An 18,615-nucleotide genomic window follows, 5' to 3' on the forward strand; every position below is an offset into this window, starting at 1 on the left:
TGAAAAGAGTTTAAAAATTCACAGATATGCAAGCGCAAAATTTAAGAGTATTAAGAAGGGTTCTGAATTTTAAATGGATAATGTCAAGGATTAACCTTTATGATATTTAACGTTATTGTATAAATTCTAATTTCCTTTCCAACCTGAACTCCTTAAACTGTATTATTCAGCACACCTCGCGTTTCACATCGAGATTCAACTTGTTGTCAATTCTTCAAAATCAATCCACTCGATAATTTCCCAACTCGTAAGAAAGTAGGTTTCCAAGTAAGTTTCGATGTTGGCCGGATATTCCAGCCATTCAAGATTATACCGATGCAAGCCAAGCCTTGAATTTCTTTATTATATTATGATCCAATGAAAGTCCGTATCAAGTGAACACGCGACAAGGCAAAACTATACAGTGAACTACTTTATATGAATTAATAAAACGTTAACTGCCTCTGTGCAACTGTTCTTTGAAACTGCACTTCGTTCCTTAATCGTAGTCGAATCAGCTGGCGGCTGGTTGCGGACTGACTCGGCTCGTGCGTCTCGCTCAAGTCTTAGATCTGTAGCGGTATATGCGTCTTAGGACGTTTCGATACGAAGATGCCTCACATAGTTGTTTTGCCACAGATGATTAACACTGTACGACGCACATAATGTAATAAACAATCTCTGGACAAAGCAATTTCGTTGCTACGTGTAATCTACAATTGACGACAAGTTCAAACCTTCCGGTACCCCCTCGACCAGTATAAATAGACGACCATGTTCTCCGGAAGTCAGTCAGTCGAGCGAATAAGTATAACAAATCAGTCTAGCGAATCAGCATAACAATTAGTATCAGTACCGCAGTATCGCGCAATCTTATAACGAATATCATCAAGAGAGCAACGCTTGCGATTAACTTTGTATTCTACATTTTAAGATATCTGTAAATATAGTTAATTAAATTAACTCGTCTCGTTATTAATTTAACCAATAACTAGTCTCGTCATCCACTACAGATCGAAATCGATGAAATACGAGTCACCGAATGAAGGAACCTTCACGTATTCTTATCGCTTTGTTTATAATTTACATTGTACACGACTCACACGGTTGAAAATATATTTCTCCATGGAACGGTCGAAGATGCCTTGTTTGAAATTTAAAACGATATTTCAAGCCAAGTAGAATACAGATGCCTCTCTAAGTAAAATACAAATACCCTCAACCACGCATCATTCGTTCCTGAGAAAACTCTAAATTTTTATTTCCTTATACTTTCCTTGTACCTTCAATCGTAAAAAGAGTACAACAAAAAGATATGCTCTTTATGTCATTAAAGAAAATAGTTATATCAGATTAATTTTCATGACACAGTGATTTAGCAAATAAAATATCAAATATGTAGCGGAGAAACAGAGGGTCCAAGAAACTACAAAATACGAATAAGGATTGTTGAAGTGGTCACCACTTCTAAGAAAATTCTACATCTGATCTTTTTAGTTTTCTCAAGCACCGAAGCCATCGACAGCGTGTAGACAAAAGACTGGGTCGTAGGCAAACCATAAACTGTAGACAGGTGACGATGGCTTCGGGGCTTTCGGTTATAGGGTAACACTGCTAGCGTGCGGATCTGGACCAGCTCAAATTATATTCCTACTTCTATTTACATTACTGTATTAAGATATATTTTCTACCTTACTATTTATCCATGCATTCTTTTGTTCACACATCTAATAACCTCGACAAGAACGATCGTGAAAACTTGAAAGAAAGTTTCCAATCATATTCACAGTGGTCGATCGAGCGAGCCTATGAGCGACGATGTTACATCTATAATTATGTATGTGATGTTTATTAGCGTATAATTTGCGTCTATTTTACAATCAATTCTCGTTAGAGAATTTTAAGTAAATTTATCTGACGTTGTACTATGACATAGTATGTTTGATTCTATATGAATCTAGTGCTTAGGTCTAGGGTGTAATGACTTTTTAGCCTGCGGATCTGTTCCGACGTGTCGAGTAGTTGAGTAATTAGAGGGTTTGGTAGTTGTTAACTCTTGTGCTGTGTCTATTGCTGAATTTTGATATTTCTTCTTTGACTGTGGGTATCTCGAGGTCGTGATGCATCGTTTCGTTGGTAACGTACCAAGGAGCGTCTATTAGGGATCTTAAGATTTTCGATTGGAATCGTTGGAGAATTTCTATGTTGGAATTACTTGCTGTTCCCCATAGTTGGATTCCATAGGTCCAAACAGGTTTTAATATGGCCTTGTACAGTGTAATTTTACTTTGCGCGTTAAAGTTGGAACGTCGGCCGATGAGCCAGTAGAATTTTTTAAATTTTGCTCTGAGTTGTTTGGTTTTATCTAAGATATGTTGTTTCCATGTTGATCTTCTGTCCGGAGTCATGCCCAGATATCTGACTGACTCTTTATCTAGAATAGGTATGTTGTTTATCGTCACCTGTGGGCAAGTTTGTTTTCGTAGCGTGTAAGTTACGCGGCTGGATTTGTTTTCGTTGACCTTGAAGCGCCATTTGTGGGACCACTCTTCCATAGAGTCGAGGCCTCACTGGAGAGTAGAGGAGGCAATTATCTGGTCTGAGTGTGAGACTAATAAGGCTGTATCGTCAGCAAATGTCGTATTAGAATATAAATCTAAAGCACGTTTGCACAGTTAACACGACTATTTTCGTCGTTGCAACGAAGGAGATCCAATTGTAGATCAAGCGGATCGCTTTCAACATAAGATATTCCATGAATAAAAGTTCTTCTGGGACAGTAGATTCTTGAGGGTACAACGACACCCAGCCATGTATTCGCAAACGGATATCCTTATTTCCGGCGTCCATATGTATTTAGCAAACGGAGACCAACCAACATTCCGAAACATTTCCGAGACGCAATCTCGTTTCACAAGGCGCGAGAATGCACTGGCACTCGCACCATAAAGGGTATGAGGGTTGCATATTTAGGATCTTCCTGTTTGCACTTAAAGGGCTTCCTAGCTGTGACGCACGAGTCTCCGGTCTTGTTGTGCGAAGCGCTACACTGCTCCAGATTCTCCGCTTCCTTTGGTTTCGCTTGATTGTTTACACGGATTCGGTTTCCCCGTGGATCGCTAAATGGACTCCATCTCGATGGAACGAATGGAATTTACATTGTTCGTGTTTAAATATTAGGGAATCGCTCAATACGACAGTTTTTCATAGTTAAATGTTTCACAATCAGAGATACGAAGCTGTTTATTTTATAAGAAAATTTCGAAAAAGATTTTGAAGACTTCTTTGACATATTCGAGATGAGCGTACTTTGTCACAATTATTCATAGTGGCCGAATGGTTTCTCAAATTACAATTTGAATTTCTACAGATCGATTCATTTTAGGGTAAACGAGTATTTTATTAGATTCGAGGCTTTTACGGTCAGGCATTGCAGAATTTTTAGACTCGAAGCTCGCGCGACATTCAAGACAATGCATTCTGATATTTCGCTACTATTACAACTGTATTGTACCGTAACTGTACGTATGGATTCATCAGAGATCGATTGACACGCTGCATTTTCCTCCGGAAACCGAAGAACCCGCACACCGAAACGAAGATTCTAAAAATTCGACTATCTTAGGAATTAGATACTTAATTCCACAAATAATGTGTCTAACCTAGCTACTTTTATAGCTACAATCCGTAGATTGACTGGTCGTTACACTGTAACTAGACTTTAAATGTGTGAAATTCCTAAAATATGTAGAAATATACAAAATACGCAAAGTAAAGTAGTCATTTTAATATTTACCTAGGAACAATTCTTCTATTTTATTTTTGCTAAGGTTATTCGGTGTATGTGGAATTAAAGAAACGCGTGGGTAAATTGTAAGGTATTGTAAGTATATATATATTGTGAATATTAAAGTACAAAGTGTGGAATACAATGTAAGCTGGTCCAGATCCTCACGCTAGCAATGTTACCCTGAGATTAAAAGAACCCTGAAGCCAACGTCGTACGTGTACCGCTTATGGTCTGTCATCGACGCATTCTTTTTTGTCTATGCGCTATCGATGACCTTAGCGCTTGAGAAAACCGAAGACCAGATTTTTTTTTATTTTATTTTGGCTATTTTACAATTTGTCCTTATGGAGATTTGGTAAAGTGTTATATTTTGTTGGTGAAGAAAAAAAATAAAACAAAAATAAATATAGCTTGTGGGTGGCCACCCCCAGCGGGGTGCCAGCTTCGTTCTTTCTAAGTTATATCTTTTATGTCCGAAGACCAGATGTAGAGTTTTCTTAGAAGTGGCGATCACTTCAACAATTTTAAAAGATATAAATGTCCATGAATATCCACGACAGTAGAAGTTCGGTAAATCTTTGCAAATATCTCAACCTTAAGTGCTCTGGGAAGAAGTACCAGCAGATTCAACGTTCAAGTTATAGGTCTCGAACAAATTAAGAATAAAGTCGAAAGGAAATCTTCAAACAAAACGTTCAAACATTTATAAAGAGTATATATGAAATTGTACTATTAATGAAATATTATCTATCACAGGTTAAGTTTTATTAAACGGTATTATACAACATTACAAATCTAGAATATGGAGAAACTGGAAATTGCATGGATATTATTGAACTCGCTAGTAAAGAGTAATTCAATATTAAATCGGGCCAAATTGAAAGGTAAAATCGTCACCATATAGAATCATATTACGTCATATAATACAAAGTTCTGTATGTACACAGAATTCATACATTATAAAGTCTATATATATATTGTACATATATATGTATATATACCAGGATATTATGGCAATTCGGTACAACGACCAATTATCCGCAAAACAATGGAAATCACACTAGAAATGACAAACGTGATCGATCACGTCCTACATACATAGTCTCGTAAAACAAGACAAGCTATTACGCAGCTATCGCAATATGCACTATAACGCGTCTCGGATTGATCTAATGTTCATTATCGATTTCACAGATCGGAAGTAATCAAGTTTACCAGTACAAAAAACTATACAAAACCGTATACCGGAGTAAAACCATATGTTACGTTTATCTCTAAAAGCAGTTTATAAATCAGTGGTTATTTGGCAACTAATTTTCACCGTATTAAAGTTTGTTAAGGTTATTCAGCGGATGGAATTAAAGAAATGCGTGGGCAAACTGCAAGGTATTGAAAGTATATATATTGTGAATAATAAAGTACAAAATGTGAAATACAATGTAAGCCGATCCAGATCCTTTCGCTAACAACGTTACCCTGAGACTGAAAGAACCGCCGAAACCAACGTCGCACGTGTACCGCTTATGGTCTTTCCTCGACGCATTCTTTTGTCTACGCGCTATCGACGACCTTAGCGCTTGAGAAACCGAAGACCAGATGTAGAGTTTTCTCAGAAGTGACGATCACTTCAACAAAGTTGTTAAATAAGATCATATCGTAGTATCGTGGACGAAAGGCCTAAGAGATATCGGGTGAACCATAAACCGTGTCGCGAGAAAGCCCAAGTGCCAACAGAGCCATTAACGTGTCGTCGATCCTTCAATCGAATAGTTTCGTGGAAAGGGCCTAAGCGACCCTGGCCACGAGCGGTTGCGGAACACGTACGTGGTGGGGCTAAGACGAAAGACAAAGGGATGCTAAGGGAGAACGACGAATTAACAGTCAGTGTCAGTGGAGAAGCCAGAAAGTGTGAATCGAGAAGTCGGACAGTGCGAGTTGCGTTGTGGAGAGAGTGTGGTCCGCGTGAGAGAGAGCGTTGGGTCCATGGTGACGAGAGTTGCAAATTAACTATTTAATTGTCTTAATTATAGCACGTTGTTGTATTTAGTTCGCGTTAAACGACCATCGTTTCCTGTTTAATCAACATCTGTACAATCCATTCGTTGTAAATAAATTGATTGTAGTATAAGATCCTACAATATTACGAAACATGCACACTGCAGTGAATTATTAAGTTTCTTGCGTTCCAAATGGTAAGTTTGTGTCGCGATCTTACTTTCCACGGTCCTCAAAAGTATTATAAACAGTATTTTGACGATCAGATAAATTAGAGGAAGGAATATGGGGTAAAATCGGCATATAAAAGACTGTATTATCATCTCCGCTATTTCCAAACTATCGTTCGATCCTTGGCAATAACGTTTAGGAAAAGCTGTTGACGCAGGAAACGCTAAAGCAAATAAATCCGGAAAAGATAATAACGAAAATGACTTTTGCATACATCGTCACGAGCAATATGGTGTAAGCAATTTGAATAAAATACACTGGCTATAGATCGGATGATTTTCAATATTACCGTCGTTTGTTTAGATTACGAGCAATTTCGTATATTACTGGGCTGGCAATTAAGTGATTGCGGATTTTGTCATTAGGTGGTATTGACAAAATCCGCAATCGCTTAGTTGCCAACGCAATATATACGGTTTTACCAAGCCTATGGGCCAAAATCGAAAGAAGAACAGCTTCCTCGTTAACTCCAGTATTGGGTTTATTAAATTTTCGAATCCTATTTCAGTTATTCTACGCTCATTACGAAGACATTTAATAAATACGATTTCGGTTACATAATTTGTTTCCCAAGTTAAAAAGTTATAGACTTAGGATCCCAATTGTATGGTTTTATACAGATTGCCTATATATACAGAGAGATCGATACGTCGAAGTGATTCGGACGAGGTAAAGCAGGAATTTCAGTTGTATTCGATAAGAAGCTAAGCAAGTAGAGCCCAAGGGGAACAATAGAGGTGGACAGTGAAAGAAAGGGAAGAGAAGGAGAAAGGCAGGAAAAGGGATGGGAAGAGAGGAAAGTTGTAGCATTGCCAGCGAGAGGAATCTACTTGAACGCCATTCACAGCGTAATTAGGCATTCAACCGATTCGGTCTTAAGCGCTTAATCGGCTTTGTTTCAACCTGACATCCTCTTAAACGCACGGCAAGCCAAGCCAGCCTAACTTCCGTGGTTCGTGCCACGAAGCCGTTACTTGTTGACAAACGACGCTTACATACTTTCACCAGGGCGAGCAAAGGAGAACTCCAGTTGGATAGTTTTCCGTGAAATATTAAAACGTCCAGAATACCGTTAAGAAGTTGATTAAATTACCGTGCCCACCCGGAAACTCGAACGTGTTTACATCTTGACGCGGACCGGTTGAAACCTACGCGGGGTATTGTTAAGACGGCTCGGAAACGTTCTACGTTTCTACGGTTGATAAACAAGCTGAGTCACGCAATTTCTTCGAGTTGTAAATATTTTCAGTTACTAAGACGGGGAAGAAGGACGATAAAAGGTCGTGTAAAGTGGCATCGCGAATTTTAGTGTCACGTAAGCTGCTGTTTTTTCCTCCTAAGAAGGTAATTGTGGTAATTTGTAATACAGTACTTCGTTGCAGGCTCCATTTGTCACTACTGTACGATATTAGACGAGGCGACTATGAAGCAAAACGGTACACGAAGGTATATAAAGACCTACCGCGGAGAATCTTTATGCGTAGGTATATTGTGCGTGTTATACAAAATATTTTGAAATTTCCGTATCGCTATTTTCGCGAACAACTGTATATTTCATACAGCATTCTGAATTATTTTACTTATAATATTTTATAAAATTTCTTTATTAAATATGACAAAATATCGATAATCTTCTGTCAATAATCCAATCAAAGTATCTAAAATCCTTAAAACTTTCAATTAAAGCTCCTCTAGAATTCGTTAAAATATTAATTCCAAGAATAAACTAATTTTACCATGCACAGTAATTTCACAACACAACGCAGAATCTCGTTACATAACGAACAAGCACACACGCGGATAAAAAAGAATTCTACAAATTACAGCGAAATATCTCGTTACACGCCCTAAAGATGAAGATAGCGAGGTTTCTACAAACTCGACCGCAACTGCCTGCCAAGTAAATATTTCGTTTCCTTCGTTATAACCTAACCCCCCACCCCTAGTTATTCTTTTTACCTTCTTCCAGGAAGGCGGCCTGTAAATTTTATTAACACGTAAGTTTTATTACAGGCGTAGAAACGTTCCCCGACGTTCATTTTTTCCCCCCATTGGTATACCTACGTTAATTTTCCCCAGGGCGTTGCAGCGTGAACCGATTTGTAACCGCTGACATTTCCAAAGCAAGAATACAATATGATGAACTAAAACTGTTATTCACGACAAACCGCAGCGAGACCTGATACTAACTGTCTGACCGCAACTACCCTCTTACTACTGGCTAACCACGACCGGTTCTATTACTACTACTGTTTGACCATGCTCGCCGGTAACTGCTATTCGACCACTGCGGCCGATCGATACTTATTCCAACTCTTCCGTCATGCATTAGCACTTTGACTGTTCACCTGCCGAACCGTGCAACGTGCATGCATCAAGGACGAGAAAAGTTTCTCGCCGGAGCAACGAGGCGTGATTATTCCTGACACCTTCTTGACGTCCCGTCACTACGTATCCGTGTTTCAATAATGAAGCCTTATGTACAGGAGTAATGTTTTACACGACATGGTAGAGCGAGACGAACTCGTTTCAAAACTTTCGAGAAAAATGAAAGACAAGGAGCGTGTTTTAAATCACGTCAACGAACCGTAGGATGAGTTTGATCAAACGTTTCAAGTTTTACAGGTAACTGTCTGATAATTCATAGTAAACGATCTTTGAAATAATTTGTTTCTAACAGAATAGGGGAACATAAATGCGAGATAAAAAATTTCAAATCGTTAGAACGAAATGTATACTTGTTGAGCGAATTTCGAACGAATCTTCGAGACGTTAACTTGGGTAAAAATTTAGATAGAGCGAGGATAGAGTCGTGAATATCGTGTGTTTAGAGTGGCACAATTTATTTTTGTCTTCGAGTATTTATGGCAAAAGTTTGCGTTCCAATACCAAGCTAAACCAATATAATGGAATCGTGCATGGATAGCCAAGTAGAATTACACCGTATACGAACGGGCACGAAAGTAGTAGTATCGGTTCGTGTCTGGTAAAACAAATAGAATAGGGTCGTGCCTGAGCAAACAAGTAGAATTCTGTCTCTATGGATCTACTCGAAAGAGAAGTTTTGACAATACTTGAGAAACTGACAGTTGACCTAATTCAAGGTATATATTTTCATAAAGACACGTCATAGATAATCAGCTTTCCATATTTCGAAAAATATTCTTGATACAATGTGGCAGAAGGAATATTTATATACAAAAATCGAGAAAGAGGAGACATCGTGTTTGTTTTATAACAAAAAGGTGCTTGTTTTATGTATCGATTCAGATAAGCAAAATATAGTGCAGCAGAGGACAAGGAAGTGATATATGACGACGCTTGATCAGACAAAAGACGCATGAATACAACGCGAAGAGTATTCAGACGCGGGAAGCCGAGATTTATGGCTGTGTTTCCACTACCATCATTGTCGAACATGATTCGAGATATTTCGTTCTTAGAATCTATGTCATGAAATATTAAAACGCATTTAATTCCAAACTACCTAGCATTGGAAAATAAACGTAAAATGCAGCAAACGTGAAGAAAAGAAACATTATCGAATAAAAATTTCAAAATTCTAAGTTACAAATACAAAATTAGAAACAAAAGTCTAATGTCTTGTGTCTTGCAAGTTATAAACGTTCCATTAATTTTTAAAGTCACTGTCGTAATATACTGTCGTTCGTCAGTATCCAGGTATTTTGATCAACTTGTAGCAACACGATTGGAATTTTACCAAAGTGTAAAAATTAACGATGAATTAATAATCAGAAGCAACAGTTCCTGTCTTTTTTATGGAATCACCAAGTTATAAGTGTAAATTACTAAAAAAAAAAAATGAATCGTTATTTCAGAAATAATAATAATAATAATAATAATAATAATAATAGAGAACGTCATTGAGATACTTCAACTTTTTTGTTAACTACTCCGGTTTCTCTTCACGTCTCTGACTGATTTCGTCTAAATCAATAATTGTAAGTAATGGAAATCGAGTCACCTCTCCAACTCTTTTCTCTGCCCCTTTAGTCTCTTACATTCACTGGAGAAATCGTCCTCAACCGCAGGACACGATCACCAGACATTCCGATTCTGGGTAAATCGTGCACGGAATATGGTACTACCAGCAAAGATACCGGTTACTATTCTCTGGCGGTGCTTCAGTGATTTAAGAAACCCAGCCAGCTTCCCCTGCTTCCAGTCACGTATCAACGAGAAAGCGTACGATGATATATATCACTAACATTCAGCGACTTCGATCTTTCTTCCATCAGTATGAACTGTGTTTAATAGCATTTCGATGTGCCGACACGTGCTCGTAGAAACTGTTCCGAACAAATGAAAATATTGCGATATCGTAGATAGATAACGAACGATAGGATACGTATATACACTACGATATCGTATCATTTGGACATAAAGGATTCCATTTCAGATTTTTTCAACTTCAAACGTAATATTACGTTCGTATTTGATCGTGCCAATGGTGGTAAGCGAGTTTTATTTGGAAAACGTGCGTTAGAGAACGTTCGAAAAGAAGACTTTTTAAAAATATTTTTTATACCGTGGATTTTTCAAAAATATTCATTTTTATTTTACATCGTTTCGTCAAAGTTTACTCGAAAATTTTAACAAAAGTTCAACTTAAAAGTAATTGAAATTTACGAATACCATATTTTAAATTCTTCCTACTTTTTATGAAGCGTCGTGCATTAATTATTTCTTATTCAACCTCTCTTTCACATTTTTTTTATTTCTCTTAATGAAGGTACCTTACTTGTACTTTGTATAATTACTCTTTATAACCGTTAATGACACAATTCATATCGTTTCCTCTAAAAACGGTTTCGTTAAAGACTTCTTGATCTCGCTCTAATTTTTTAATTGGACGAAATAGAATGAATGAAATTGAAAATTGGGTGAATAAATTCGTGAATTCGTGCCACACAGTAACTATATACTGTAACAAACCACACATTTTATCCGCGACGTTTCCGCGAGATGATGAATACGCCTCATTATTTCTTGAATCGCGAAAATCACGAAAATCACGAAGGGACTTTAACCATTGTTTAGAAGTCTCCGGCCTGGCCAATTAATTATGAAAAATATAAACTCCGGTGCCGAAGGAACGGGGACGAGGCAAGAACCAAGGAATAAAAACCCTCAACGACGGTAATAATGGAACGAATGGGCGGGTACGAAATAAATGGCAGAGGGAAAGTAGTCGTGAATTTCATTATAAGAACAATGGTACTTGTGGATGAAAGAATTTGACGAAATTTGTCAGGCGCTGAGAAAATCTTGCGATATTGTCGATTGAACTCTAAGAATGTATTACGCATTTATATAGAATCTTTTAACAAATGAAGATATATATACATAAACACACGTACTTGAAACTACATGCTAAGCATACATATATTTTGCAAAAGTGGAGAAACAAAAAACCGAAATTTCCAAAAAATATTAAAAACTCTATCAAGAAATATAATAATTTAAAAAATTATACTTGGTATTATATCGGTATTGACATCAAACAAATCGGTTTCGGTATTATATTAATAAAACTTTATTTCCTGAGAAATGGCCGAAAGATTCAAAGTTAATTTGTAAGAGATAAGAAAGGAAAGAAGAATAGCTCGCCAAATACGTCTGCGTAGATAAATTTTATTTTTAATCTTGAAATCATTCAAACGTATAAAATCTAACAATTTTTCTCGCACAATGTATCTACACAATAGTAGATTACGAAGAAAAGTCTGTATGAGTAAAATACTATAGGCGAAAACCGTATTTTATCGGAGCTTGTGCGGCAAGACATCAATTCAGGGATAATCTTGTAAAACAAAGAGAAACCGTTTCGATCAAATCAATACAGTGCCGATCTTTGGTAAGCCATCGCCATGGATGATCATTTCTCTTCGTTAACTTTTTCTTTTCCTTCCCTCTCTCCCTCTCTCTTTTTCTCTCATCATCGTCACCCCTTTCACGTTCAACGTGGTTTCCGCCACCCTCCTGTTGTTACTCTGGCGCGAGCGCTATCCGCTTTCACATAGCCACGCATCCAGATCAGATAATACCGTGAATTACTGCCGCTTATACGCCTTGAGTGGCACCATATATCAACGAACGTGCTTCATTCCTTTCACAGATTGTGTATTGGAAAATATGGCGTGTCCATGTCGAACATGATGAAGGACCTTCCAACGAGAGCGCGCACAATGTTCGTACGTAATACCTCATAATCATTATGCATTACCGTCACTATCCGACCCACTGTAGAAATTACAGGTACTACGCTTTGCAACGTTTCGCCCCATATCGCATTATGGAGACCGATCTGTACGAAAATTAAACAAATAACAGTGTGTTAAAGCGACGATTGATCGATAATCTTCGTTCGCTAGAAATACCGATGCAATTGCAGTTTCAAAGAATTCGTGTCAGAAACGTTACTTGCTAAATTGAAGAATTCCACATTCATTACGTTTCAATGAGAGTATTCGATAAATGGAATATATGGCGGTATGTTCGGAAATTTTAGTAGCTTTGAAGAAATATCGTTGCCACGCAGTCATACACATTACGCTGACGTTATAGATTTTTATATCGTTAGAGGGCCGTAGAAATTTGATTAATTTATAAAATATAATTATCTTTTAACTGGATGAAAGAACAATGACTGTTCTAAACACACTAAATTACTTCGATGGAGCTTTCGCGTATTGATAGAAGCGCTAATGGATAAAAAACTGTCTATTCCTCTTCGACGTACGCAACAGTAGTGGAATATAAAAATTATACATATACTAAGTATAAAAATACTAAGATAAATTTGATTTGATATATAAATTATGTATCACCATTAACGGTTCATTAATCGATAATCTTATAAATTGCAAAATACAGGATTATGTTACAGGTAACAGAAACCACAATGATTTCGAATTTTCCATTAAAACCTTCACCCGTAGGAAACTGAATTTTCCCTTTAAAATAAAACAAAAAATGTATCGCTTAAGGCACTTCGGTACCGTCCAATAACATTTTCCTATAGCGGCAATATTTTCAAAAATATTCTCTCGTCACGGTTTTCGTGTTCCTCGTCCCATATATGCGTCCAACAAATTGCTGCAAGTCTCGCCGGCCGATCATGATTTTTGCATCGGGACTATCCGCGCGCCCTTTTTTTTTCGAAAATTCCCTTCCATCGGTTCTTCGAGCCAAGCATCAAAAATGAGTTTTTCTAGCCTGTCTCCACGTCGATCCGAATTTCGTTCAATCAAACGGATTGAAAGTGCTGTCGAGGAAAGAGGGTTTCGTAGAAAGAGAAAGAAAGACAGAGGGAGAGACAGAAAGTATGCGCTATTGTGTTTCATGCAGTAGAACTTGGACGAACTCTCGTTGTTACTTTTTTTTTCGCGGCACGGATGCAGCCGGAAATCGGGGCGAAATGTCAAGAGAAATTACACGTCAGTCGCGTCTGCAATGCCGGCACGTAAAAACTGATCGACCGATCGAGAAAAGTGAACAATTCCGCGTCGGCGAATGGATGTTTAAAGGGTAATTTGGAACGATGCCACTGATCAATGGCGTCGGAGGTAGGCCTGATATCGCTAAGCGAAAATCCGACATAGAGCTCATCCTATAACGATCGTATCGAGATGCAATCGTAGAATGCCCCGGGCTTTGGTTTCATTGCGTCCAAATTAACCCTGCGATCGAACGTGTTCTCGTGACATGCCTCGTTAAGGAGCAGACTACGACCGATGCGGCGTGGCAAAAAGGTAAATAACGATAATTACCAGACTCTGTACTATCCTACGAATAGCTTCTCGCATAGTGTTGCCATAATAATTTCCTATTGTACGTCGAGTTGCAAAATGTTGATTGAATGCTGTTACTCAATGGGTAGTTGCTTCTTAGTTCGAATTGATATATTATGGAACATTTCGCAGAGAAGCTGATACCATCGCATTTTTTATTCCTACGTAAACTTTTTCGTAGTGCGCGAAAGTTTTGCAGTGGTTCTTTTTCCCGCATGTTTGTGAAATACTTGAGAGGTGAACGTGTTTGGCTAGTTGTTGCAAAGTTTCGTTCGCAAACGAATTTTTAATTGTTGAAATTTACTTTGATATTTAAAATTCCGGTTTTTATCATTGAATTTTAATAAATGTATCGCAGAATATTATTATTTAGAGAATTGAAATCACATTTGTTTGCAGTGAAAGTAAGGTTTTAAATATTAAAATATGAGAAATAAATTGGACATATTTAAATCGCTCTTAATTGAAAATTGAAATAATGAAATGTAATTCAATGAAATTCATCAATACCCAATACTGTCATTATCAATAAATGAAACATAAAGTGCAATATGTATTTCAAAATTTAACGTACTTTTAGCATAGCAGAATACGAAAAGGATTTATTTGAAAGCGACAGTTTAAATTATTTAACACGTCATTGCCGTTATTTCGTTTCACAGGGAAAAAGTAACTGAATCGAAATAAAACGCACCATAATGTGATACGACTACAAGGCAAGAAGATGAAACTACATTAATTATGCAGATTAAGCCGAAGAAGAACAATCGGTGATAAAATTTCTGATGTTACGGCACGTTGGAGGATAAAGATATAAAACGGTCCTCCGTGCTTAACCCAGATACATTTTTATCGAAGAAATTACGACTCGAAAAAAGTGTGTAAAACGCTCTTTATACTTTTTATATCTTTTTTTTTATGTCAGAATGCTCTGTTGCGTACCCACGTTAAATTCACCGTAAGTAATGAAGAATAAGCGTTAAAGAAACGTCACGTTCGTTCTATTTTTTCCAACCCGCCTCTCTTTTCGATTCGACGTGTTTCATGCATGATTCGACCGAAAACGGTCGATTTTAAAAGCCCCATCATACTTCACGAACTTGATTATTCATGTAATATTTGCTGTCAGGGGGAAACGTGTACGCGCGGTCGTGTACAATTGAAGAAAAAATGACATAAATCGAATGAAACATCGTTCATTGTGAAATAATCACAATTCGCTTTTCATGATATCGACAGCATTCGAGCGCTTATTGTTTCCACGTTGAATCGGACGCATCGTGAGATTTCAATTCGTAAAGAGGGACGTTATTACGAAGGAGGAAAGCCTCAACCTTTGGAAAATGTGCTGTTGAATGAAAGCTGATAGTTGTACGCTTATCGTTTAACCGCAACGATTGTTTCTCGTCTCTTTTATCGAATATTTTATTATAATGAAAAAGTCGATAACAACGAACACGTATAATTACCTAATGTACCCACCCATACGATAAAATTATAATTCCCCAACTTTTAATATTAATTTATATTATATATAAAAATCGATCGAGTCGTATTTGACATTGAAAATTTATAAGCACTTAGCATACACATAGGGAAAACGTATTAAAAGTTGGTGAAATATCGATCACGTTCAATTTGAAGTTGCGTATTTAAAAACAGATGTCAGAGAAAACAAAAATTCCTTTATAGCCACTCATTGTTTTCCCGGCCTTCATTACCAATAATTACCTACTACGCAGGTAAATTCGTGGGAAATAAAGCAGCGGGTATAGCTCTTTAACGAAGTTAAAACTAATTACACAACAATGTGTTCGACGAACGGCGAGCATGAATGAGCAGGGTCCTATTCAACGGTTTCCGGCCAGACCAATAATTCTCAATATTAAACGTTAACGAGCCTGCAAATTTTCTATAGATATATTTCGTGCCTACGAACAATTGCATCAGCGAAATCTATTCGAGCTCGTCCGACTGCTATGATCGCGGTCGCCGCGGAAACCACACACTGTCGCCAAGTTAATTTGGTATTCGCGCGGCGTGTAAACAATTAACGGGAAAATGCTTCGACAGGACTGTAATTGTATGATGGTCAAATTATTCGATCCTAAGTATTTGTAACTCTTTCGACGCGAGTGCGATGAACAGTTACCGAAAGTTTAATCGAAAAGAGCGATGAGGTTGGAATTATTTTTCGATTAAGTTAATTTGATTAAATTAATTATGATTACTTGATTAAATTCAATTAATTATGATAAATTTTATTCATATAATATTCAGAAGTATATGGAGTATTCTATAGCAGTATTAGTGAATGTTGCTTGAGCTTTTTAGAAATCCAACCGATCGATTACGCTTTTTGTTTTCACGAGTACGTGATTAAAGTTAAACTCTTCAAAAAGTGAGCACCATAATTTTAATAAAACATGCTGATCCTTTTGTACCGATAGTAGATTCTTGACACAGGAAGAGGATTTTGTTCTTTAGAAATTTTAGGATCATCACACATTTATTCGAATGACAACGTAGAATGCATATGAGAATAAAGCGGAGGCAAAATGTGCTGACGGATCAGATAACTCAATAAGTTGGAAGGTTGCACTATTCAAAGATTCGAGTTCTGGTCCGGCAAGATGGTTCCATTGGTTCTTTTTATACCTACATATTCTATCCCTACATTCGTTCTTGCACCTTTTTCTTCTGAAGTGCCTAGATAACCGTATCAGTCCGATAAATCTTTATTTGCGGTACCAGCTGTACCAACTTTTCGAGAAAACTTTAAAGTCCAAAATCGTAGAACGTGTAGCAGATAACAAGAATAGGATAACCTAACCTACTTAGATCGTTCTATTCTTCAGAAGTTAGACGCGCGACATCACAAATTTTCAATATCGAACTATAAATTATGATCTGTAATAAATAAAAGATTTCTTTCAAGGATCATTTTAAGATGTTCGAATTATTTCTTAACCAAATAGAAAATAAAATCATCAAAGAATAATTCCGTTAAATGCAATAGTTTCATGAAAAACCAAGTTATAAAGATAACTCAAGAGAAGTTACAGACATAAACTTTCTCATTATCCACTATACATACTGCTTTGTGGTTGCACTCGATCCTACGATCCCTACCCACAAGACCTTTTAAATACAATCTCACTCGGAAGGAGAACGGAGAAACTGACATTAATTTCTAAAATTGTCCAATTTCCAAAATCATCCAACAATTAGAATTATACAATTTCTATGATCATGGAGCAATTCCGCCACGCATAATAACGCTGTTCGTCGTACGTTCGATCCACGCGACCTCGATAAGCACGAAGAAGGAAGAAGAATCGTATAATACATACGTCTGAGAAAGCACCAGCTACTTATCACGCCGAAAGAATTAATCGTAGCTCTTTTTATCGACACAATCAGCCGCAGAAAGAAAGGAGAGACAGTTTACGAGGAGCTGATCCGGTCTTCTCGGTTGAGAACGGTGCACGAAAGGGCCGTACGAACGCGGTAGCTTCGGGCTACCGGTTGTTTCGTGGAGGCGTGAAGCGCAGGATGCGCTCGTTTCAGGCCACGATCGTTACAGTTGTAACGGCAGGGTGCTGCACGAAACTGCACGAGACCGGCGGCTGCTCGTGGAGCCGAGATTAATTACGTTCCCGGTTTTCTCCCGGGACCCCCGGCATTAAACACGACGTTCGAACTATCTCGCATTTTCCAGCGGAAGAAGAAGTGCGCGATGATAACGAACAATGAGCCAGCGAACGAAATTAGAACTCTCTGCCTTACCGTTATCCAGGCTCACGGTTTTTCGCTTCGCGCTTTATATCCTTCCTACCCGTTTTCGTAGTTGTTTCCACCGGTGTAATGGAAATTTGGTTGTTTATTGGCGGAAAGGTCGCGGCCCGTGAAAAATAAGAAACACCCCGGGAGCAACGAGTATCGCGTTAGAAAGCGCCAGCCCACGGCCACCGCGATAAATTGAACGGAATTTACGGCACGGACGAGATTGCTTACACTGCTTTTGAGAACGCTATTCTTTGGTTAGTCTCGAAAGCGGAGGAAATGTTCGGGCTTTAATCATTCTTTTCTTGCCGGTGCACGAGTCCTGTATTTGCGAGTGCGGTGAAAAGAGAATGAAAGAGGAGACGCGTTGAGTAATGTTCGTGGAAGTTTCCTCGGGCAATGTACACTTCTCTCCTTTCTTAATTACCGCGGAGTGCGTGAAACAATTTTTAGTTTTAGTTTTTCGTGATTCACGTTTTGATGATTCTGATCCTTTTTCGTGTACTTTGTTTGTGTAGCAAGATTAGTTGCTTCTCTTAAGTCGTTGTTATTTGTTCGTATAAAATGATGATTTATATAGGTAGTTTATTAATTATTTATCAATTAGAAACAGTTAAGATAACGTTGACTTGAAATAATTGCACGCTAATTTACCAATTTACAATTTTTCTATGAGATCATTGCTATTTATTCGTTGTAATTTATACAAATCGTTGATTGTTTATTTATCGATTACAAACGATTACGATAATGTCGACGCAAAACGAATGATTGATAATTTAAGAGGTTATAATTTGTAGTGGCATATAAGAATGAAATATCTGACTCGATTTAAAACATCATATAATTAATTAATTTAGAATCACTAGCGTTAACTGTTTGCATTTCGAAATCGAAAAAACAATATTGTTCCTTAGCGCTTTTAATACGATATTACTAACCTAACTCGATACCTAACCCTATTATGGTAACCTGCAAGCTGTCGCAGCCTAAAGTCATATACGAAAGTAGATAAAACTA

The 18,615-nt window shown here is 37.5% G+C and overlaps 1 protein-coding gene across 4 annotated transcripts in view; it reads right to left on the reverse strand.

The window, feature by feature from the left end:
- The window catches only part of LOC132911460 (protein O-mannosyl-transferase TMTC1-like), a 292,210-nt gene that overhangs the window by 165,598 nt on the left and 107,997 nt on the right, over positions 1–18,615 (reverse strand). The window lies entirely within an intron of this gene.

This window comes from Bombus pascuorum, chromosome 1 (genome assembly GCF_905332965.1).
Source record: "Bombus pascuorum chromosome 1, iyBomPasc1.1, whole genome shotgun sequence".
Lineage (NCBI taxonomy): Eukaryota > Metazoa > Arthropoda > Insecta > Hymenoptera > Apidae > Bombus > Bombus pascuorum.